We start from the raw sequence: 24,367 nt of genomic DNA on the forward strand, positions 1-24,367 counted from the left end.
TCTTTAGGGAATTTCCCAACTATCAGCTACCCCTTTCCTAGGTCGAGGGAACAGCAGCAAATGGATATCATTTTGACATATATTTGAGCCTCTCTAGGTTTTAATCTCAATATCAATTACCCAAAAAAGAGGAGCAAAGCCTTAAGTAAAGGATGCCCCTGTCCCACAGAGGACAGCAAGGCCCAAATCCCACAGGGCATGGCTTCAGGGCCCCTGGCACAGACTTGGCGTTTCTATATGTGTTTATTGTCCTTCAGGGCAAACATGTAGATATCTTACATGAAGAAAAAGTGCAGTGACTTTTTCTTAGAAAAATAGCTACTTTGCAGTTGTACTGTTTATTGCCATAGAGGACATGAATTGTTCCCTCATGGAGGCAGGAAAAAAAGTAGGTTGGTTTCCCTATAATAGTAATAGGAATTACCAGGAGTTAGCCAGGAATTCTCATGGCCTTACTCCAACCACATCCAGACATGCACTCGTTCCTGGTAAAGAGGAAAAGCAACTGTGCATAGGCAGAATTACACAGCAAGCTGCAGGACTACTCAGGAGGCACTTGATTAACTGGGCTCTAGGGACAAGCCTCTTCAAATAACTTGATCTTCTTCTGGGAGCTCCAGAAAGAGAAAGAGGTAAGGGATAGGAAACACGCATGGAGTGAGGATTTAGCCCTAAGACAAGTTCCCTGTCGTCCTCGGATCAGCTTTACTTTAACATTCGTAAGCAAAAGCCTTTCATGGCTAGAATGGACACTGAAAACGATAACCTCTGTGTTTTCCCAGAGACTAATTTATCATGAGATGTGAGCATGTTAGCATTGCAAAGAGGCTTGAGGTCCCAAGGCCCAGGCTTCCATGAGCCCTGCTCAGCATCTGCGCAGTGGTCCCCAGTCTCCATGTAGCAAGCAAGAGGACTAGGCTACTTGAGAAAGGTAGGTAGCTTTTTGAATATATACTTTAGAAAAGGAGCCTTTGGTGCGATGCATTCTGGTAATATATTTTCTAAAAATAAAATGCAGATTTAGACACAAATAAAGAAGTCTGTTTCCACAGATGGATATAAACTTACACAGCCTGCACCCTGAAAAATCAAAATTCAAACATTGTATATCACACATTTGTTTATTTAGTTTGTTACCATTTGGAGCAAGAGGTTGTCTTCAACCCAATTTCATTGTAAGAGGAAACCCCAAATAATATAATAAATAATTTGCTGCTGCTTCTTTTTGAAAAATTATTCCATCTTAATCCAAAACCCATACAACACCACCCCTCACAGCATCCTCTATCTTGCATTCAATATGAACTTTCCCAGGGTTGTTAGGTTCCTTAGGGAGCTGTGTTAGTGCAGTTGCTGTGGATGCGACATGAATTCCAATAGAGGGTCACTACGCTCCAAGTTAAAGTCCATGTGTGGCCACAGGTCCCTGTTCACACAGATGTGTAACTAACTGGGATTCTGTAGCAGGTGCAGAGCCACCCAGAGGGCTTGCTACAACACTCCGTGACGCTGCTGTGCTTCCCTCAGTCTCTGATTCTGTAGATTCCAGGAGGAGCCCAAGCATTTGCATTTTTAACATGTTCCCATTTGATGCTGATGTTGTTGGTCTAATAACAACATGTCAACAATGTTTCCAAAAAAATCACTTGAGTGATACTACCCTGGTGAAAGATGATGAGGGTCCAGGAGGACATGGCCCTTTACCAGGCTGCTGGACACACCAGGCAGAGGCACATAATTTAGGAAATAATAGAGATGGAGTTTAGAGGTTCAGATTTCATCTTCAAATCTCAAGTCAGACATTCAGATTCATTATGGCATTTCCCCCCTTCAGATTCCATTTTTCTAGCCATCCTTTTCTCTAGCCCTGCTATGATGATGTGCTGCTGTTTTCTGTTTTAGCTACTTCAACAGCTCTCTTAACCTGGAAAAGATGAGCAAAAATGATCATTTGGTTCTCAGCACTTACTCTTTCGCCCTTGGACAGAAATCAGAAATATTTTTTAAGGAGAAGGGGGAAATATGTACACTAGGAGAAATGCCTGTATCCGACTGGCTCTGTATTCAGGTTCCCATGGAAACAGGATTATAAATTAGTGATTTGCTTTTACTTAATGTAGTATTGAGGAGAAAATGCCTCTCTTTCATTATTCAAATGCTTCACTTGTGCTTTACCAAATTACAAGCAATGCCAGTGTAGGCTTCTAGATAGCTTAAACTGGTCTGCCATATTAAACTCAGAAGAGAGTGTCTCATTTAAAAATATAAGTGAACTAGAACTATTTTGTGACAATAAATTATTGGCATTTTTAACTTCTTTTATGAATTACTAATGTTTAGCACTCAAAGAAGCAACATACTTAGGCAGAATCTATTGTAGGAATTTTTAAAAGCCAGATAATTGATTCACATACTGCTTTATTTTTGTTTTGGAAGTGGCAGCAAATTAACACTCAGGGACTGATTTTGTCTTTTCCAGCCTTTTAATTAACATAGATTCAATTTAGGAATTATAATCACTTCACATACAGTATAATATCTCTTAATGAACACAATGAAGAAATAATATACTCTACAAAAGACATTTAATCACACTACTTTCCAGGCCAGGAGAAATGAAAGGAATAAAGTCCGAATTTAGTTGGAGGTGTACCTTTTATGAGTTTGCTTCTTGAGAGACACTTGACCAACCTGACTTCCAGTGGACTGCCAGCTGCCAGGGCAGAAACAAGTCTCCTGTTGCTACAGCCTGTTGCTGGGAAGGAAGGTGCCCGTGTTGATGGACAGGCTGGGCTGCCCCAGTGTGCTCCTTCCAGGGACTTTGCATGGCCTAGCACTACTGCTGAGCAAGGTTGGCTTGGCCCCTGCAGGAGCAAAAGTCTCAAGGTCTCCGGAGAACTGTTTAGGTCAAGAAGGGGTGCCTTGCCCAGAGGAAACTCTTGAATAGTCTGCACAAACTCTCAGTACTTAAAATGTCCCTGGCCATGGTTGCTTTTTCCCATGTTCTTATTGATAAAATCCAGCAGGGCCACGCAGTAGCGTGCTTATCAAGGACAACAGAGGAGATGCTGGCATCCTGAGACAACTTATTTTATTACATCGAAACAACTTGACTTCTAAAAACTATTTTTTTTGGTCTTTGTTATAAACAGGTGGGTTGATACAACTCAGCTTAAGTAATAAACAAGTAGATTTGAAATCCTATTAATAAAAGCCAATATACATACACATACAGATATAGTCCATGAGTAGAAAAGGACTTTCCTTTCCATATGTGCATTCACAGCAACATTGGTGGATAAAGTTCAATATAATCAATTCCCCATCAGCTTCTTAAAATGTGGCTCTTTTCCCAACTAACTTTAAGACATTCTGTATCCTTATTATTGATTTAGTGAGATCTTCATTACATGGCCATTCACTCTAGCTTTCATTATGGACTGATACCACCGTAATAATCAAATTCTTAGGCTTTGAGAAGTATAATCTGTCTCTAAAGGGTCTATGCACTTGATGGATAAGAGTCTACTTCTGCTGAGGAATCAGTGACTGCCTTCATGGTATGATAATAAAGACTATAAGAAAGCCTGTGAGACATTTAACTGATATTTTTATCACATATTTGCATTAATGTTTCTAAGGTCATTATGGGAATCCAAATATCTCTTCAAATGAAAACACATTAAGCTATTTTTAACATGTAAATTTTTTCATCAGCTGTTGCAGATGTATGAAGATTCTAGCTACAGGGATACAAAATGGCTGATGTTGGATAGGAAAGCTTGGTACTACCCAACATAGTGAGACAAGTGCTAGGCTGCAAAGGGGAGGCTCGGGGATGGAGAGTGGCCTCTGTATGAGGATAAAGCCTCATACAGAACTTGGAGGACCTCTGAGGCTTAGCTTTATCTATTAGGAGGTGCAATGTTTCTAGAGGCAGTTTGTCAGCCTTTCATCTTCTGCACTCATTCCATTTGTAGGTTCTTCCTCAAAATGTTTCTTTTTAATTCAGGATTTTGAAACTTGATTTTACAATTTCAAAAATAATGAGATCTAATGTGACCATTCCCTGTTTTCATATCAATTCTCTAAGGGTCAGTGAGCAGGCCACTTCAGCTTGTCAATGTCAACCTGGGATCTTATTAGAAATGCAGAATTGCAGGACCCCCTCAAGCCCCTGGAATCACATTTGCATTTTTATAAGATTCTAGCTGGTTAGTATGCTCATTGATGTTTGAGAATTATTGGCAAAGAGTTTTGGCACCAGAGCAGGTTATTTAACTTCTAGTTTTAGATCTGCCACTAGCTATATGACCCTCCACCCATCAGCCAGATTTTCACATTGTGTTCCTTGGAGCTCTGTCCACTCAGTTAGGATTACTCATAGGTTGAGTGGTGAGGTCAAGCACTCCCACCTGGGCCCTGAGCAACACCAGTTCTGTTAGCTTTTATCTACTAATCGCTAACATAAGACAGTTTAAGGAACGGTTTGCCCATGAAAGCTATTAGAGACCTACTGTCCATGAGGAGTTCTAAAGTCACTTCCAGTCAAAATTTTGTATAATTACAGAATCACTAATTGATATGGATAGCTTGAAAGGAAACATTTCTTCATTTATATACACATGTCAGATACTAAGACCAACAGTCTGGTAGCCTCTAGGGCAGCCGTGGGCAAACTACGGCCCGCGGGCCGGATCCGGCCCGTTCGGCTGTTCTATCCGGCCCGTGGAGCCGAAAGAGCGGAGGGTTCTCTTGCTCTCCCCTCCGCTCCTTTACTTTGAATTTATATTAGTTCACACAAACACTGCATCCATGCTTTTGTTCTGGCCCTCCGGTCCAGTTTAAGAACCCATTGTGGCCCTCGAGTCAAAAAGTTTGCCCACCCCTGGTCTAGGGAGTTTCATGAATAAGATGAGAAACTGGGCTGCCTATCACAGAATTTCCCACTGTCTTTCTCAGTCTTAGCCACATACAGTCCTGACCTACTCCTTTCAACACCACAGAAGATCTGTCTATGGGACCTCATGATATTATCGTTTATTTAGTTATTTTCTCAGTATTGGTTATTTGGGTGCTCTCTGGCTCTTACCTGTCCATTGTCCAGATCCATTCACTGCATACACTGATCTAAAAGGGGTTGAATGTTCTGAGACACCCAGTGATATCCTAGATCTGGGAAAATGATTTCCAGTCCTGTACTCCCTGGTGAGATAAAGAGTGAAATGAACCATCAGTGGGTCCAGGCTGCCGGTCACTTGAGCCAATTAAGCAGATACAGGATTGAATCATATATGAGCATTTACTCCAATTCTGCCGGAAGTATAGGAGAGCAGCAGGTTACCCACAAAAATTATCTCTCCTCTCCCCATAAGCCAGCTGCATATAAGGAGTAGAAGGACAAAGATTACATGGGGAAGTAGGCAAAAGGGTATGCCAAATGGGCAGTTAACAGGTAATACAGGCTGGAGATTTGCAAAGGCCTGCAGGTGTGCAAAGGCTGGTAATATGCAAAGGGGTGGGTGTCTTCAAAGGCCTGGTGGCTCTGGTTTCTGCAACAAGGTTGTTGATCTTTCCATAATAATAGGCAGCTCCCTGATGGGAAAGATGGGCTGCATCTCCAGGGAGCTCTCAGGTCCCACATGAAACTCCCTGCCAGGTTAAAATGTGCCTTCTTTATTCAGAACAAAACAATCACAGTTAGAGCATGATTAATATTCCTCACAATTATAGCTGGTCCCCAACATTTTGTTTCTGCCCCTATCAAGATGATCACACACCTTATTCATTTTTAGCTGTTACTTTTCTGCAACTGAGTCTCTGAGTTAGAATCAAAGTTACAGTCAGATTCCTCTGCATTCTTCAAGGAAAGAGGGGACATGGATAGCCCATTTCTAAATGTGGTTTCTTCTTTCCTGAAAGCAGCAGAAAATGTTCTTCCCAGTCCCATAGTGTGGAGCCATCACCCACCTTTTATATTTTCATCTGATAGCTGCAGCAGTCTATTACTTATTTATATGTTTATTGGCTTTTCATGGCACATTTCCTCTGAAGAACTCAGGCAATTGAAGGGTTTGTTTAGAAGGCTGCAAAGTATACTCTTACATGTTTACCTGTGGGATTCACACGAAGTCATTTTACATTCTCCTTCATCTATTGTGATGAGATTATTATAAAAATACTTACATTTTAAAATATTCTCAGAAGTATATAGTTCTCCTTTCATAATGCAACCACCAAGAAGAAAAAAAAATCTACTAAAACAACTGACCAATGTTCTTTTTTTAGAAAAATCAATCTCATCAGTAACTCATGAAATTTAGTATCCAGGTCAGGAACAAAGCAGATAATCATCACTTAATAATATTTATGGATGATAGAAATGCAGAGTAAATACAATTGATCTCTAAAATATCATCAAGTGATTCTAAATGTTTTGCTTATCTCCAGAGGATTTATCAAGTGCTGCTAAGTGTTTTTTGTTGTTGTTGTTTGCTTCTTAATATCTATTTTGGCCAACACACATCAAAGGCACTCAATCGCTCTTTGATAAATGATAAGGAGTGAGAAAATGAATAAAGTAAAATACAGATGACCCCTAATTTATACACAATGCATTTCCATGACTGCTTCATAAGGGAGATTGCTTAAAGGCAAAACACACACTGCAAGAATGCTGCTGCTCTTGTAAATTGACAGCAGGTAAAGTAAGAGCGGCTGAAGGCAGCTATAGACCTTTAATAGGTACTGAAAATGAGTGAAATGTAAAAAGCAGCACGATAAAGCACAAATGCTGTGCAGAAAGTGGGATTCTAGCAAAAGATGATTGGATAAATGCAATTTTAGTTCCCTTTATGAAAGCATCCACTGATGAGGAGACGCTCCATATTCTCCACAGAAGTGTGCCTAAAGCCAGTCTATTCTTTTCTCAACCTGCTTATGTATTCTCTGAACCTGCTTATTATCAGAATCCCTTGGGGAGATAAAAATTAACTGCAAATCAAGAAAGATGTGTGCAATATGAATCACGAACTAAGCTGAGCCAAAGCAGAATGCTTAAACCTCAGAAGAGCCAAGCATCCAAACAGAAAATGTGGCTGATTTGGTCTGAAAGTGTTCCGAGACAACATACCCAAGTGGGAATGGCTGGCTTTCCATATGCCTGCCCTCTCATGGGCAAATCACTAGTATGGACAGAAATTCCCTCAATCCAAGAAATACAATAAAAAGAAAGAAACTAACACAAAGTCTTTAGAAGGGAGTTATATAGAAAACAAAAGGCAAATCTGATAACATTTCAGAAAAAAACTGAAGAAACAATGAAATAAAAATATATTCTTCATATTTGAAAAAATATATCAAATGAATAAATAAAAAGACACATATCACATTGAGAGGAAAAACAGGCAGGCCTTAAGAAAAGATGGAATGAAAGAATAAATCCATCAAAAAATGTGACTATATTAAAAATACAAAGCCTGGCCGGTGCGGCTCAGGTTGAGTGTTGACCCAGGAACCAAGAGGTCACATGCCTAGAAGGGGGTGTGCAGAAAGCAGTCAGTCCATGATATTTCTCTTTTATTGATGTTTCTATCTCTTTATCCCTCTCCCTTCCTCTCTCTCTCTAAAAATCAATAAAAACATATTTTAAAAAATATAAAGAATTTTAAAAGGTGATGAAAATGTATCCATGGCATAGAAGAAAGGCTTGAGATAATCATAGAAAAAAATAAATGAAAAAAATTTAAAAAGTGATTACAATTAATTTTAAAGATATATAAATCAGGCAAATGAGATACAAACTATGATGATATCCCTAAAAAGAGAATAATATAACACAGAAAAAAATTAAATATCCAATAGCAGGACATTTCCTAAAATCAATTAAAAGCTGAATCTTAATGCTAAGAAGAAAGAAATCTATTGTGTTTTGGGAAAAGTGGATGTGAAGCGTATCTTGGTGAATTTATACAAAGTGCCTTTGGGTGTCCAGGCAGAGAGAGAAAGCAGGTCTAAAATTCTTCATGACAGAATTCAATGCCAGAACACAAGGGAGAAATTACATAGAGTAATAACAGGAATTATTATCCAATATTTTTATTCCCTGCCAAGCTGTTGTCAAATATAAAGGTTATATGCCAATAAGCACTCAAAGATTATAATACCCATTACCCTTCTTAAAAAACAACCAAACTTGATGAAAGAACTGAATCAGACAAGATAAATAAAAAGCTCTGGGTTAGAGGGCTCATTACAACAGCATTAAATCAATTTATCCATAGTGGCTAAAAATTTATACATGTATACATAGGGCTAAAAAACCCCTCTGAGAATTGTGATTATAGGAGCAATATAAATATTATAACTATATTGTGACACTTGGTATTATGTTATAATTTCCAATGCTTATATATTTGTCAGCAATTGAGAGAAGTAGTGACTGGAAAGATATTCTAACAAGATGGTTATATTTTAAGGACCCAGGTAGGCATAGCTCTTCTTTATGGAAATAAAATAAACATTACTCTATAAGATATGATGACTCTAAAGACAGATATATGACAGAAGAAAAAAGTCAGAGAGAATCATGAGAAATTATTTGTAAGGTTTCATAGTTTGGGGAGAATTGAATCCTCTGACAGCCCCTTTTGGGGCTGTCCTAGGTTAAGTTTTTAAAAGCAAAGCCTGAAGTAGGAATTTGGGCTCATTTATTGAGTTAGTGCTCTTAACTCCAGAAGTAGGTGGCTCTAATTCCACACAGGTAATTCTCTGGAAAATGGAACAACTGTGGGCCATCAGCAGTCAACACTCACAGCAGCTGGTGGGCTGGGTACCTCTGCCTGATAAAGGGCATCTGAGCATGATCACAATAATGTCACGTGTAGGGTGTTGACAACTCTACTTGATGTTAACTTTTCCTGTTTCTGTCAGTCCCCTGTTATCCGTTATTATAGTTTATAGATGCCTGAATTTAGTGTCTAAGAGATGCAGTTCACAAAGAAAAGGAGAGAACAGGAAGGATGGAGAAGGCTAGATTTTTTTTTTTTCTAGACAGCATGCCAGTGAGCTTAGTGAAAGTTATCTTAGCATCAAGCTATTTTCCATGGGGCCAGTTGTGAAGTCACAACAACCTCAGATGGTTAGCCTATTCCGTGTAGCTTGATGTCTTCCAGGGATTCTGCCTCACACATCCCATCCCTCTTCTTCCCACCTACCCCAGTGGTCCAACTCACCTGAGATGCCATGTCTCAAATCACAGTCTGGAAACTTTTCAAAAATATATATATATATTTTTATTGATTTCAGAGAGGAAAGGAGAGGGAGAGAGAGATAGAAACATCAATGTTGAGAGAGAATCATTCATTGGCTGGGAACTGAGCCCACAACCCAGGCATATGCCCTGACCTGGAATTGAACCGTGACCTGCTGGTTCATAGGTCGATGCTCAACCACTGATCCATGCCAGCTGGGCACAGTCTGGAAACTTTTAAGCCCTAAGAACAATATGTGAGAAATTTGGGCACATGTGGGTGACGTTGAAATAAAAAGAAAACATTGCCTTTGATTAAGAAGAGACTAGAAAGAGCTAATCTGTAATTGCCCCTTATCTGGGACACACCTGTGTCTCCATAGCACATGCTAAGAGCACTGTGAGTCTCTAAGAGGACCAGAATGTGACATTCTGCAAAAATATTTTCAGTGGGACCCATTATTTGCTCCCCATCCCATGGGGTTAGTATTCTATAATAATAATAATAATAATAATAATAATAATAATAATAACAACACAACAACAACATTATTTAGCAAATGCTGGTGTTGACAATGAAACTCAGAATTTTTTGAAGAAGTACATGTGATGACATTCATGCATTAGCATGATAATTTTTAAATAAATGTGGAGAATAGAGTAGAGAGGGGGAAAATGTCAGAGAGGCCAGTTAGGAGCTGTTTATTCCAAGTAACAATGTTAAAAGCCTGAACTAAACTGAATAATCATTAATGTAACCTTCTGGCCAAATGCAGGATCACACATTTCTTATGGAAGAACCACTGACGGGTTCTTCTCTGTGAACTGCTAATATACCAGTAAACTGTTATATGAACCTGAGTGTCAAGGATGTTTTTGTGCTGTAGAGTGGCAATCTCCCTCTCTCTCTCTCTCTCTCTCTCTCTCTCTCTCTCTCTCTCTCTCTCTGAATTAGTCATGGTGTTAGTTGTGTTATTTACCATTATGCAGAACAGTTTATTTGTTCACTCAACAAACAGATTTATATGCCAAGTGCTGTTTTAAAAGTGAGAATAAAGAAGACATGGTCCCAGCTCCCAAGGAGCTTAAAATCTAATAAAAAACAAACAAACAAACAAACAAACAAACAACATAGTCAAGTTTTGTTGTAACACATGCCAGCGAGGAAAGACTATAGGGGATTTAGAGAAAGAGGTGATTGACTATCCTGGCATTCCAAAAGGCTCGTGGTGCCTTTATGTAACAATCCTTCCTGTATTTGAGCCAGGTAATCAAGTTCACCCTCCCTTTCTCCCCTGCCCCTACCTTTTTCTTTTTCCTGAATATACCCCAGTTCTTTAACTTGTTCTCATATTATCCTATATCAGTGGTCGACAAACCGGGGCTCGCGAGCCACATGCGGTTCTTTGGCCCCTTGAGTGTGGCTCTTCCACAAAATACCACGGCCTGGGCGAGTCTATTTTGAAGAAGTGGCATTAGAAGAAGTTTAACTTTAAAAAATTTGGCTCTCAAAAGAAATTTCAATCATTGTACTGTTGATATTTGACTCTGTTGACTAATGAGTTTGCCGACCACTGTCCTATATAATAAAAGGGTAATATGCCAATCGACTGAACAGCAGAACAACATGTCGCTATGACACGAACTGACCACCAGGGGGAAGATGCTCAATGCAGGAGCTGCCCCCAGGTTGTCTGTAGGAGCGCTGCTCAGCCAGAAGCCCGGTGAGCGCAGTGGTGGTGGCAGGAGCCTCTCCCGCCTCTGAGACAGCGCTAAGGAGCAGCCAGCCTAGCGGTAAGGAGCAGCGAGCAGTCGGGTGGTAAGGAGCGAGGGCTCCTGGACTGCGAGAGGGCACAGGCCAGGCTGAGGGGACCTCCTGCCCCCCGAGTGCATGAATTTTCGTGGACTGGGCCTCTAGTATGACTTATAAATTTCTTTAATTCTACTCCTTTCTTCTCTTGAAATGTTGCGGTTTACAATATTTTCCCTAAAATGTAGTTGGTCTTCCAGAATTGACCATGGCCTCACTTGAAATATGCTGAGGGCTGAGCCTGAGAGAAATGTGGGATTCGGCATGGTCTGCCCTGCCAGGAAGGAGCAATGTCCCCGGCATGTGTGGGAGTTTTGCTGGTGTATTAGCATTAGCTCATCCTCCCCTTTTGAGTTGTTTATTATGTAATTAACTAATTTTCTAGGTCTCTAGATACTTTATTATATCTTGATCTATGTAGTAGCCACTGAGCCAAACCAGTTAGGGCGAGATTCCAGTTTTGATATTATCCTTACTGAGATTTTTGGACAAGGCATGTCATTACATTGAACGTCCATGTGTCATCTGTAAAATGACAGATGTTAATGCAAGTTTTTCTCAGGTCTGTTTCAGCTGGATGATTTTATGTTCATCCACATGAAAGTGCCTTTATTTGGCAAACAGTCAAATCTGAGGAAAAGGCAAACTCATTACCCTATTACTCTTAGCATCCTACATCTACTCTTGTTCCATACCTCCCTGCTTATATTCTGTGGTTCCAAACAGTAGCTGTTCTTTGAGATGTCTTTCTCTATTCTAAACATGAATAAGGTGCTGAAAAACATAAGAAATCTGGGCATAATACAAGGAATCAATAAGGTTAGGGACTTTCACACGTTTAACTTAATCATACCTGACACTGAAAACAAAGTCATACTTTATTGCTTGAGAGAAAGGCTCTTTGGCAAATTGTGATAGTAATCTGATTTCAAACAATACTTATTCATCATTTCTAGGACACTGGGTTGGAGTTCCAGCCATGGGGACAGCTGACTCAATGCACCTTAAATTGTATTCCTCAAATCAGTTATATTGTTGTGTAAAATCACCAAAGCAGAGGTTGTTTACATTGGTCAACCAGAAAATATGGGCATCTCCTTTGTCTCACTTCCTGTTCTTATTGACAACTGTGAGACAGGTTACACAATAACAGTCAAGAGGGTAGATTTTCTGGGTATTTTTATATGACCTTGTTTCCATTTCACAATCTCTGCTAGAATTCCTAAAGTTGGGAAGAGGATCAAAAATCACAATTTGGCATCTTCTACTGTAGCATTTTTTCCATGAATAAAGTATAAGAGTGGTAAAAATCGAGGTTATCCTGTGGAAGACATTTTTATGTGCTTTTATGTTTCAGAGATGGATGGGTATTATTTTCAGTTATACCATTACAGTTATTTTCCCCAAACTGTAGGTGGCTGTTCACTTTTTCTATAACACTACTTTTTTTTAATGTGGTATCGTTTACCCACCTTTTAAAATGTTTACTCTGGGAAATGGTCCAAGATCTATGCTCCTCTTTCCCAAGTTTGAGTTTGAGACCCCTTCTCAGAGCTTCCTTAGGACTGTGAGCACCTCTATCATAGTCCTTATTGTGTGAAATGAGATATAGCTATGACTGTGAGATCAATCTTCAGACAAGAGTTTATTGATTGTATACCCTATGACCAGCTCTGTTTAAAATGTGAGGTCACTAAATCTTGGAAGCATTTATTTTCAACCAGGTAATTTTTCAATAATGCCCTTTTCTTCCTCAACAAAAATATGAGCTTTCTAAAGCCCAGAATCCTTATGATTTACCTATTATGTTTCAGCAATCTGTCTGTAATCAAAATACAATTAAAAATGGGATTATTGTCCAACCAGTGTGACTCAGAGGTTGAACATCAACCCAGGAACCAAAAGGTAACTGGTTCGATTCCCTGTCAGGACACATGCTCAGATTGTGGGCTCAATCCCCAGTGGGGGGCATGCAGGAGGCAGTTGTTCAATGATGTTTCTCTCTCACCAGTGTTTCTATCTCTCTGTTCTTCTCCCTTGATCTCTCTCTAAAAATCAATAAAAACATTTAAAAAATTGGATTATTTCCTAATGTCCTGCATTGGTACAATGGGAAGGTAGGAGAGTGGGAAAAACCAATGTGATTTTTCTTGTTTTCTCAGTCATGAAAATTATGCATTAGTTTAGTCTCTGAATTATGAGCAAAAAGTTAGTGTGTCGGTCTATATAATGCTGACATCATATCACATAGAGAAGCAAAAACATTTATTTTATTCTGGAGAAAGAGAAGTTAGAGAGAAACTAGTACAAATTCTGGACATACACAGGGGGTCCCTGTTAGAGTACCAACAATCAGAAAATAATCTCAAACAGTAACAAGCTAAAGGCTTAGAAATGGAAAGTGGAGTGTAGGAGGATTATATCAGGAACTTCTTTGAAGAAGACCTAAGAAAGGAGGGGCCCATCCAGCATTATCACTCTCATGTCCCCCCAGGGCATGGGCAATGGAATAGCCACCTCCCAAACACACCATAAGCACCGGCACTACAGAGGAGACACCAGCTAAGGGATCAGTCTGTGAAAATATAAGCCAGTGGATTTCATAGGCAATAGGAAGAGATTCCCTTTTATGCCAACAGACAGTCAAAAGTGCTTAAGACTATAGCTTCAGGAACAAAACCTTCAAAAATCAACTTTCAATCACTGTGGGAGTGTTATTGACATAAGTCTAGCTACTCTTCCCCAGGTCTTAGGTGAAGGATGAGCAGCTTGGCCATAGCCTGATGCTCAATTCAAACTCTAGAATGAAGGTCAGCATAGGAAATGCTCTAATGTTCTCTCTGCTCACACCCTTTATAATTGATACCCTGGATTTGTGAGATGGTTGACCATGGTCAAGGGCTGCACCTGTTGATCTCACTGTAGCTTGGTGGTCCATATGGAATTGAGATGACTGAAAGGTCTCAAATTCAGCATGCTGAGAGCCAGACTCACCTCTTACCACCACCACATCCTTTCCTTACTCCTTTAGGATTTATTATCTTTGTGAAGAATATCAGTACCTATCCCATTGCATCATCATTGCTTCAGACTACCTGAAGAGAAATTTTGGCCATCCTACTTCTTCCTTATCTCCACAAACAATTCATCATCAAAGTTTATTGATTTTTGTCTCCTACATATCTCTCTAAACCATTTACTCTGTCCATCTTTAAACATGAAAAACTGTGGGAACCTGCTAATCATTTGGGCTTGCTATTCTTTTTTTGGCACCCCTTGCCCTAGACTCATTCTTGGCCATTATCAGCCATGACTTGACCTTGTCCTATGTCCTCCCTGTGGGTTTGGCTGGGGACGTGCTGGCAAGAGAGTGGCTTTAGGAAGGAGAGAGGTTAGAATATGTATCTCTACCCCCTGCTCTGTCAGCTGACCCCACTTCTTCTGCTCTGACTTTTACCAGGCTCTGATAAACTCCCATGCCCTCTGTCCCTTCAGGCTGAGGGGTACCAATGGCTTGCTATTCCTTTTTGCTTCTTGATTTTGCTCCTTTCAGTGTAAATGATTCTTTTTCAACATTTCCTTCAGGCAAAGCTTATTGAGTAATCTACTCCTTTTCTTGCATAACACTGAATGATCTACTATTTCCTCACACTCGCTTTGCCCACTTGAGAACTTCTCCATATCACAGGCAGAATGTTCATTTAATTGAAAATTTTCTTCAATTATGCCTGTGATTAAAACTCTTCAAAGGCTCTTGTGGCTCTTAAGAACAGAGAGAAGTAACTCTAACGTGGCCCACAGCCCCTATGCTCTGGGACCTGCCTGTGTCCCCAGTGTTCCTTCCTCTCACTCACTGGGCTCCAGCCTTATTGCTCTTTTTCAGTCCCTTGAATTTTCCACTTGAAGTCTTGCTTAGAGTGTCTTCCTGAATTCTCTCCTCTCTTCACAACTTCTTCTCTCTTTTCTTGCCCCTCCCACCCCTAACCTGAAACTTTACATTAAATGTTTCCTTCTCTGGGGAAGCTATTCTTGAGGCTTTATTCCATTTTTGCCACAGGGATTTAATTCTCCAGTTAATATGTTATAGGACCTGTTTAGGACATAGTTTATATATTTGCCTCCAAATACTTATTATGGAATATATTTATATGTTCATGTAATTGTTTTATTGATATGAAATAAGTTTTAGTGTGTGGAGGAGTGGTCCATGGGTTGTTTCTCATTACCTTACCTGTAGCACTTTGTACCATTCATGCTCATGATTATCACTTTTATTGAAAGTATCACTAGCTAAAGCCCACCTGGATAACAAAAATAAAAGTAAAACAAAGAACATTTGAATGAGGCAGCAACAGTGAAAGTAGCCTTCTATGATTATTATCTAGAAATTCTGTTGTGAGTTAAACTAAAAACTGACTTGAGGAGTTGGAGAATAAAAATAGCTCACAGTCAGAAAAGGGGCTCATTCAAAAACACTGAGCTGCTCTCAGGTCCATGAATGGCCTACAATTCCATTTTTCATGAATGGCCTGCAATTCCATTTTTCATACACAATAAAACCTCAGAGCACAAGCAATAACTCAACTACCCAAATCCTCTCCAGCATGTCTTCCAAGTCACCTGCTGACCTCAGCTCATCACTTTCAACAATGATCACAGCAGAAGCTTTGGTGCAAGTTCTTTGTCTTAAAGGTTTATTTTAAAGCCAATAAAAGCATAATTACAGTATTCATTCTTAAATTTTGTAGATTCAGCAAAACAAGAAAAACATTCTTTTGGCTCATCAAGTTTAGATATATAATGAAAAAACCAATGATGGCCAGTGAGAAATAGTGGGGACTCTATATTACTCATTTTTTTCATTATGTGAATAACTATTCCAGAATAATTTACTTATGTCCATTGATTAAAAACAGACATGATTTAATTGAAACCTCATTATAGGAACTCTCTTCATTCAATAATTCTGGGAAGCAGGGGACAAAGTTAGTCCACAGGGAGAAGCAAGAACAGCAGCTATTAGAGAAGACTGCATTTGTGTCACAGACTGGAATGCCTTTTTCTCAAGCATCCAGTCTTCTGACATTTGTTGAGCTCCTACAATGCACTCTGCCTGTCATAGGGGAAGAAAAAAGAGGAGTAAGTAGCCTGTGATACTTTCATGGAGGAGACAACCATACTCTAACTTCCTTCAGATTGGACTCCACTCACCCTTATAAGCCTTCCCTAAATATTCCTGTCTTTAGGAATCTTTATGAAGATTTTCAAAAGTTGGTTGGTGCTTATGTCACATATAATCTCTTTCTTGATGACAGTGACCAAATAAGTATTTGCTATATTATATAAAATAGAAGCAAATAGAGGTTCACTGAGGATAGGTTGGGTCCACAAGCAAAGAGCTTTGAAAAGCATATTGTGTTCATTTTCACTCCTACAAATTGTGACAGTTGGGAAAGTATATAAAACACATGCACAGTTTCTGAATAATAAAGCAATCGCTTATCCATTCACTACCCAGCTGAAGAATTAGAATATAGCCTGGGGTTTACAAGTCCAATGCGATCCTCTCCTTGGTGACATCTCCTGCTTCTACCCTGCAGAAGTAAGAGGTACTCACTGCCCTGCCTTTTAGGTAATTATTCCCTTGCTCTTATTTATGACATTATCAACAGTGTATCTGTAACAACATATAGGTTAGTTTTGAAATTTGAGTAGCTGGGTGAAGAAAGGGCATTATCGCCATTATTACATGAAGGCTCTGAAGAGAAGGTAAAAACAGAGGCTGCCTAATCATGCAGATTCACCCCAGAGACCCGCTTTTTTCCTTTTTGTTTTTTGGGAGATGTGGAAAAAGCCTCAAAAATTTTATGGTGTGGCAGTACTCTCCCAGTATCGTGGGCCTGGGGAGCATGGCAAGTAGTGATCTACCTGATTCGCAAAGGGCTTCACCAAACCTCTTCCTCACTTCAGACTCTTCCTGTCCCATCACCGCCTCTCCCTAGCCCTGCTTTCCAAAATTGTCTACAAATGACTTTTTTTTTTTTTTACTGCATTGAGGATACTATGATGTACTTTGAGTTGGTTCTCACTCATCCCCAATACAGACTTAGGATTTAACTTTCTCATTTCTGCCAAGTTACCGCTTGCTCATCTGCTTTTCAGCTTCCAAAATTTTGTTGCCATTATCTCTTTCCTTGTTGTCCCCTTTTGTGTGGGTTTAAGATTTATAAATAAAATTGATTTACTACCTATGTTGTGGGTTTTGTTAGGTAACAACATTAAATTCATATGTTTAATCTCCTATCTTACCCCATAACTCACCTGGCGTAATTATAATGTTAAGCCTTCACCCATTGAACAAGAATCTCCTGATTTGGGGCAAGACCATGTTTTACAGAGCTTTAGAAGAAGCGATGAGGACACAGGGTGTGACTGGCTAGGAAGTGGGGGATTCCTTATAAGCCTAGCAGGTTCTATTTTCTAGGGTAAAATAAACTAGCTAAAGCTGAGCTGAAGGATTGCAAATGGTGTATATTTAGTCCCCTTGACTGAGGCATTTCCTGCAAGTGCAGGCTGGCCAAGTCTAGATTTGTGACGTGGGCTGGGCCAATGGGACAGCTTTATTTTGTGGGTCCCAATGTATCAATTAACTTTACTAGTTCCTTCTGTGTTTCCCTTGCTGCACACCCTCAAATCCACTCAATTCTCTTTTGCCAGGTTGAGTTTTCTGAAATGCAAATATGACCATGTCACTTTCCTTTGCAAAACTCCCAAATGAAATCTGATTGCTTTAATAAGTCTAAATTGAGAGCAGCATGGAGAGAGCACGAGGATGACCCTCCCCTACAAGTCTGCAACCTTCGTTTTCACCATGCCTGGCAAGTGGCTTTTCAAATAAGACCACATGCATTCAGGTATTTCCATGGCAGACACCTTGACATTTCACGCTGCTGTGCCTTTCTAAGTGCCGCTCCTTGGCTTGGAGCACACTCCTGGCCCTCTCTCTCCTGGAGACAGCCTTCAAGTTTGGGTGCCTCGAGGCATCTCTCACCAGCCCCAGCTATAGTAGCAACCTGCACTGCCCTGAACTGCCTGGACTTCATGCTCTATCAGAGCTGCTATGTCTTGCATCCTGTGTGCACTGCATACTGTCAGCCTGCTGAGACAATGTCTCTTGCTATGAAGAGGGCTGCCACCTGATGAATGTTTCCCCTTAGGGTGACATTTTACTTACTTCCATAATTATTGGAGCTATTTTGATTTAAAATTTACTCACTGGCCTGGGACTGAAATAAATTTTATTTATTTCTAACTGTTTAACCTCTTTGGGCTACAATTATGTAAATGTTATAATCATTTGTTTAGATCTCTATAATTCAAATATAAAATGTTTATCTTCCTTATAATCCCCCCATACACACCCTTTTCTATTGTCTCTGAGTTAAAGCTTGCTCTCAGTAAGCTTTCAGTAAGTTCATAGAAGGTTTTAGCTAATAATTTCAAATACACTCCCCAAAGCAGCTGCAGTACGAGACAGGACTCTGGATGCTTGAAAAGCCATATAACCCCAGAGATCGAAGCTGCCTCAGAATGTAGGTTAGAGTTCTGATTAGGCTGCTGGACAAAGGACTCTACAAAAGACAGGAGCCCCTTCCCCGCCCCCTCCCTGGCCTCAGAGCATGCCTTAGGTGTGTGCTTGTGTTCCACACCATTGTCTCCAATTCCTTTTGCTTTATTTCAACCAGTTCCCCTGGGGATGGGAGTTGGGTAAAACAGTAGACTAGACTCCCATGAGATCTGAGGAATACATATTTACTTTAAATTTATTCAGAAAATAGCAAGCACCTAGGAAGGTAAACTGATTATAGACATAAAGCAGTTAGGATCTCTCAGGAGGACAGGAATTCATGTGCATTCAGAAAGAAAGAAAATACAGTTGTTCCTCTCTATGTAAAGAAAATCATCTCCCCGGAAATAGATTGTTTACATTTTCAAGTTGGCAAACTCCCTCTACAGTCAACACCATGAATCACGCAGAGAGGGGAGAAGGAGACCTTTTTTTGCCTCTGATGTGTACATGGAAGATCCCTTGAGATGAATCATTTTGAAACAGGAACTATCATAACAGCAATAATAACAACAATGCATCAACAATTTGCAAATGCATCTGCAGGGCAAAGCATGCTTTACAAAGGACATCCACTTCCATTACATCCCATTTGTTCATGATGACGACCCCAGGAGGTGCATAAGGTGGGTATTACTATCACTATTTTACACATGAGTATCCTAAGCTGTGGAGGATGTAGAGTTATTTGTCCAGAATCACAGAGCTAGGATTTTTTGAGGTATGCTGTCATGTAAATGGATTACATGCACTACCTGCACACGGGAGTGCCCAGGACATGAAGAAAGCCCCACCTCCCTCTCATTTGGAAGTTCGAGGCAGTGGCTCTGGTGATTTTTAGATTCACCTGGAGTTCCCAGAAGAGGACAAAAATACCAACTGGAAAATTCTTTAGCAGTAGTTACTTGATCACCTTAGCCAGAAAAATTGGTGTCTTTCTTTGCTCAGGTTATCTGCTGGGTTTGTAAATTTCCAGAGAGAAATTAAGGGTTTCTTTGGTGGTCTTGGAATAATTCTGAATTGTTTCACTGTTTCTTTTTCTTTTTTTCATTTAAATTAATTATTGTTTAAAGTATTACATAACTCTCCTTTTTCCCCCATTGTCCTCTCCCCAGCTGCTCCCACCCCCAGCACATGCCCTCACCCCCCTACTGTCTGTGTCCATTGGTTATGCTTATATGCATGCATACAAGTCCTTTGGTTGACCTCGAACCCTCCACTCCCATCCTTCCCTGCCTGCCCTTTGAAGTTTGATGGTCTGTTTGATGTTTCTATGTCTCTGGACCTATTTTTGTTCATTAGTTTACTTTCTTCATTATACTCCACAGATGAGTGAGATCATGTGATACTTACCCTTCTCTGACTAACTTATTTCCCTTAGCATAATGCTCTCCAGGTCCATCCATGCTGTTGTGAATGGTAAGAATTCCTTCTTTTTTTTACAGCAGCATAGTATTCCATTGTGTAGATGTACCACAGTCTTTTAATCCACTCACTGCTGATGGGCACTTAGGCTGTTTCCAAATCTTAGCTATTGTAAATTGTGCTGCTATGAACATAGGGGTGCATATAGTCTTTCTGGTTGGTGTTTCTGATTTCTTGGGATATATTCCAAGAAAATCCACTGCATTCGATAAGGGTTTAACCTCCAAAATTTATAGGGAACATATACAACTTTACAAAAGGAAGATAAACAATCCAATTAAAAAATGGGCAAATGACCTAAATAGACACTTCTCTAAAGTAGACATACTGAAGGCCAAGAGACGTATGAAAACATGCTCAAAGTCACTAATCATCTGAGAGATGCAAATCAAAACGACAATGAGGTACCATCTCACACCTGTCAGAATGGCTACCATCAACAAATCAACAAACGACAAGTGCTGGTGAGGATGCGGAGAAAAAGGAAATCTCGTGCACGGCTATAAGGGAATATTAATGGCCTGGCTCCTTGGGCCATTTGTCTACTGACTTGGTATCCAAAAAATGTGCTTATTCTGTTTGATGAAAGAAGAGGAAGGGAGAGTGTTTACATTTGCCAGCTACCACTGACTCCCCTGCATTCTTCATCCCATCAGATTAGAATCCAATTTGTGAGAGTTTTAGACAAACCCCTCATTCCTTGGAGAGTAAATTGAGACTAGGGGAGCTGGTCATGGAAGCACAAAGAGCTAGTTAATAACAGAGTTGAGACCAGAATGGTTTCTAGCTACCATTTTCTTAGCACCTTCTGTGTCCTTGCTACTGTGACATGTATCCTATATAATAAAAGGCTAATATGCAAATTGACCAAACAGAGGAATGACCAGTTGCTATGATGTGCACTGACCACCAGAGGGCAGATGCTCAATGCAGGAGCTGCCCCCTGGTGGTCAGTGCACTCCCACAGGGGGCAGCGCCACTCAGCCAGAAGCCAGGCTCACGGCTGATGAGCACAGTGGCGCTGGTGGGAGCCTCTCCCACCTCTGTGGCAGTGCTAAGGATGTCCAACTGATGGCTCCTGGACTGTGAGAGGGCACAGGCTGAGCTGAGGGACCCCCTCCCCTTGAGTGCACGAATTTCCTGCACCGGGCCTCTAGTTTATATATGTTTCTTTATTGTCTCTCATACCTACCACATTGGGGGCTATTATCCCCAGGTTTTAGTCAGGATAAATTAGGCCAGCTGGAGGTAACAGTGTAGCACTGAAATCTCAGGGTCCCTAACATAACACAGATTTATTTCTTGCTCATACTGCAGCCTCATGGGGATTAGTGGGTAATAGATGAGGTGGGTGGGCGCTATCTCTTCTCACAGTCACTAAAGACCCAGACTGAGAGGCTCAACTTCTGGTAGGTGTACCTCATGGAGCACACACCTCCATGCTTGCTGGGTAAGAAGAGAAGGCGCATAGAGAACTCACACCTGTCTCTGCACTTGGGCCTGTAAGAGCTTCAAATCCCTTTTTTCATGGCCCCTTGACCAGATTACTCCCACATATCGATCAAAGGGCAAATGAGCTGTGAAGGTATTATCTTCTTTGTCCTTCAGAATGAGAATATTTCTTTCATGTTGCCCAGTTTGTTGACCTGTAATTGTTCGTAGTAATCTCTTATGATACCTTCTATTTCTGTGGTGTTCGTAACTTCCCTTCTATTTCTGATTTTGTTATTTGTGTACTCTGTTGTTTTTGTTTTGATGCATCTCATAAAGGCTTATCTAGCTTGTTTATCTTTTAAAGAACCAGTTCTTAATTTCATTAATATTTTCTATTGTTTTTAGTCTTTATTTCATTTATTTCTGGTCTAAAGTTTATTATTGCTTTCTCCTACTAACTTTTGGTTTTGTTCTCCTTTTCTTAGCTCCTAATATAAAATTGTATTTCAACAACTTTGATAAAAAAGAACAGCTATTGACAAGCACTAAGAGGACTACCACCATGACCTCACTTCTACTCTTACCTCTCTTCGTTCTCCACACAGCAGCCTGTAATGTCTCTAAAATATACGGTTTATTCACTCACAGCTCTGATGGAAACTTTATATTTCCTTCCCATCACCTTAAAATGACATCTAAGCTATTGCATAAGGCCTATAGGCCTTGTATAAGCTGGCTCTTCCCCTTCTCAGGTACGCTCTTCTGGACTCATTTTACTTTATCAAACTTCCTTGCTTTCAGTTGTTAAATGTTCCAAGCGCTTTCTTTGCTCAGGATCTTTCCTCTTGCTGTTTCCTCTCCTTTCTTGTCCCTCTGCTTTCTCTTTGCTTGGATACTTTGTATGCATCTATCGTGTTTCAGTTTCAGTGTTTATACATTTCATGTGCATAGATCATGGCTATCTTGTTTTCTGTGATATAGTCAGTACATCAGTACATCATACAGTGCCTGGAACAAAGAAGAAACTCCACAAATATTTGTGAAATGATTGCAAAATAGAATAGATTAACAGAGGGGCCTTTCATATACAATACTATGCTTAGTCTTCAAAAACATAGGGATATAGCCATAGCCGGTTTGGCTCAGTGGATAGAGCAACCGCCCATGGACTGAAGGGTCCCAGATTTGATTCCTGACAAAGGCATGTACCTCAGTTGCAGGCTACATTCCCAGCCCTGGTCAGGGCACTTGTGGAAGGCAGCCAATCAATGTGTCTCTCTCACATCAATGTTTCAAATATCCTCTGGTGAGGATTGACAAAAACATAGTGATGCAGCCATAGTAGAAAAATTACTTAAAACAGCAACTATTTATATTAAGTTACCAGTAATCTTATCGGACTAGAGGCCCGATGCACGAATTTGTGCACAGGGGAGGAGGGGGCCCATGGGCGGTTGGCCAGTCACAGAAGGTTGGCTGTGGGAGTGCACTGACCACCAGGGGGCAGCTCCTGCATTGAGGGTCTGCCCTCTGATGGTCAGTGCATGTCATAGCGACTGGTCGACTGGTCGTTCCAGTTGTTCCAGTCGTTCAGTCATAACAGTTGCTTAGGCTTTTATATATATAGACTCGGGGCCCAGTGAACCAAGATTCATGCACAGGGGCTGGGTCCCTCAGCCTGATCTGTACCCTCTCCAACCTGGGAGCCCTCAAGGGAGCTCTCTCTTATCCTGGAGTTTCTGTCTGTCTTTGCAATCATATGAGCGAATTGTCTGTGACCCCAACCCAGTCTGGTTTGGTGCTCACAGAATAATAGAGGTCTTTTTTTTTTTCTTTGCTCCATTGGTGGAGATTTCCTAGAAGTTGTAGGATATCTTCCCTTTCATTTTTCCTCGACACTATGACTTTACTTATGTCTCTCACCTTTGCTTTCCCTTCATCCCCCACCCGCAACAGTAACTTGCTCCAGGCTCACTTTGCTCTAGTGTCTAGGAGATCCTGCAACACATCTGCCACCAGAACTACAATTCCCAGCATTCCTGGTGCTCCCCGCACTCTGGGCTTCTGCTTCCGGTCCAGGGGCTGCACAAACCAAAAGGACTGCAAACTTCAGCGGCCCCCAGGCCGCGTTGACAGGACTGGACACTCCAGTGGCATCCCTGGGATCCTGGCCACTCGGCACCGGCACATGCACGCGCTAGCCACAGGCTTGAAGTGGGTGGGGTCCTAGGGATGCCTGCCGCATCGCCCCAGCTATGCGAAGGGTGGGTGGGTGTACCACCCCACCCCCGGCCACTTGGCACCTGCGCACATGTGTGTTGCCCACAGGCCTACCATCTTTGTTGGGTTAATTTGCATACTCACTCCTGATTGGCTGTGGGCGTCACAGAGGTATGGTCAATTTACATATTTGTCTATTATTAGTATAGATAGTCATGCCTATTTTGTACATAATGATAATTTCAATAATTTATAATTATGACCTGTATACCATATATTTTCAAAGTAAAATATTTTAATTTTTAAAGATTAAGTACACAACAGAGGTAGGAACTTAAAGTTTGAGTGACAGAGGGAATTCAGAACATATTTTTAAAGGCAGATATCACCAATTCAGCTTTTTTTTTTTGTAAGACTGATGATATGATGATGTTTTCCAAATAAAATGACAAATATAGTCTGACAAATAATTTTTTGTCATTTCCAAGTGTGGAGAACCATCAACTAAGGGTAGTTTTGACACCATTACATTGACATATCTAGGGCAATTTAACAGGTTGGAAGGACAATGGCGTGGAATATCTGTATTTAGAACTGTCAT

The sequence above is a fragment of the Plecotus auritus genome (genome assembly GCF_963455305.1).
Source record: "Plecotus auritus genome assembly, chromosome: 5".
NCBI classification, from domain to species: Eukaryota; Metazoa; Chordata; class Mammalia; order Chiroptera; family Vespertilionidae; genus Plecotus; species Plecotus auritus.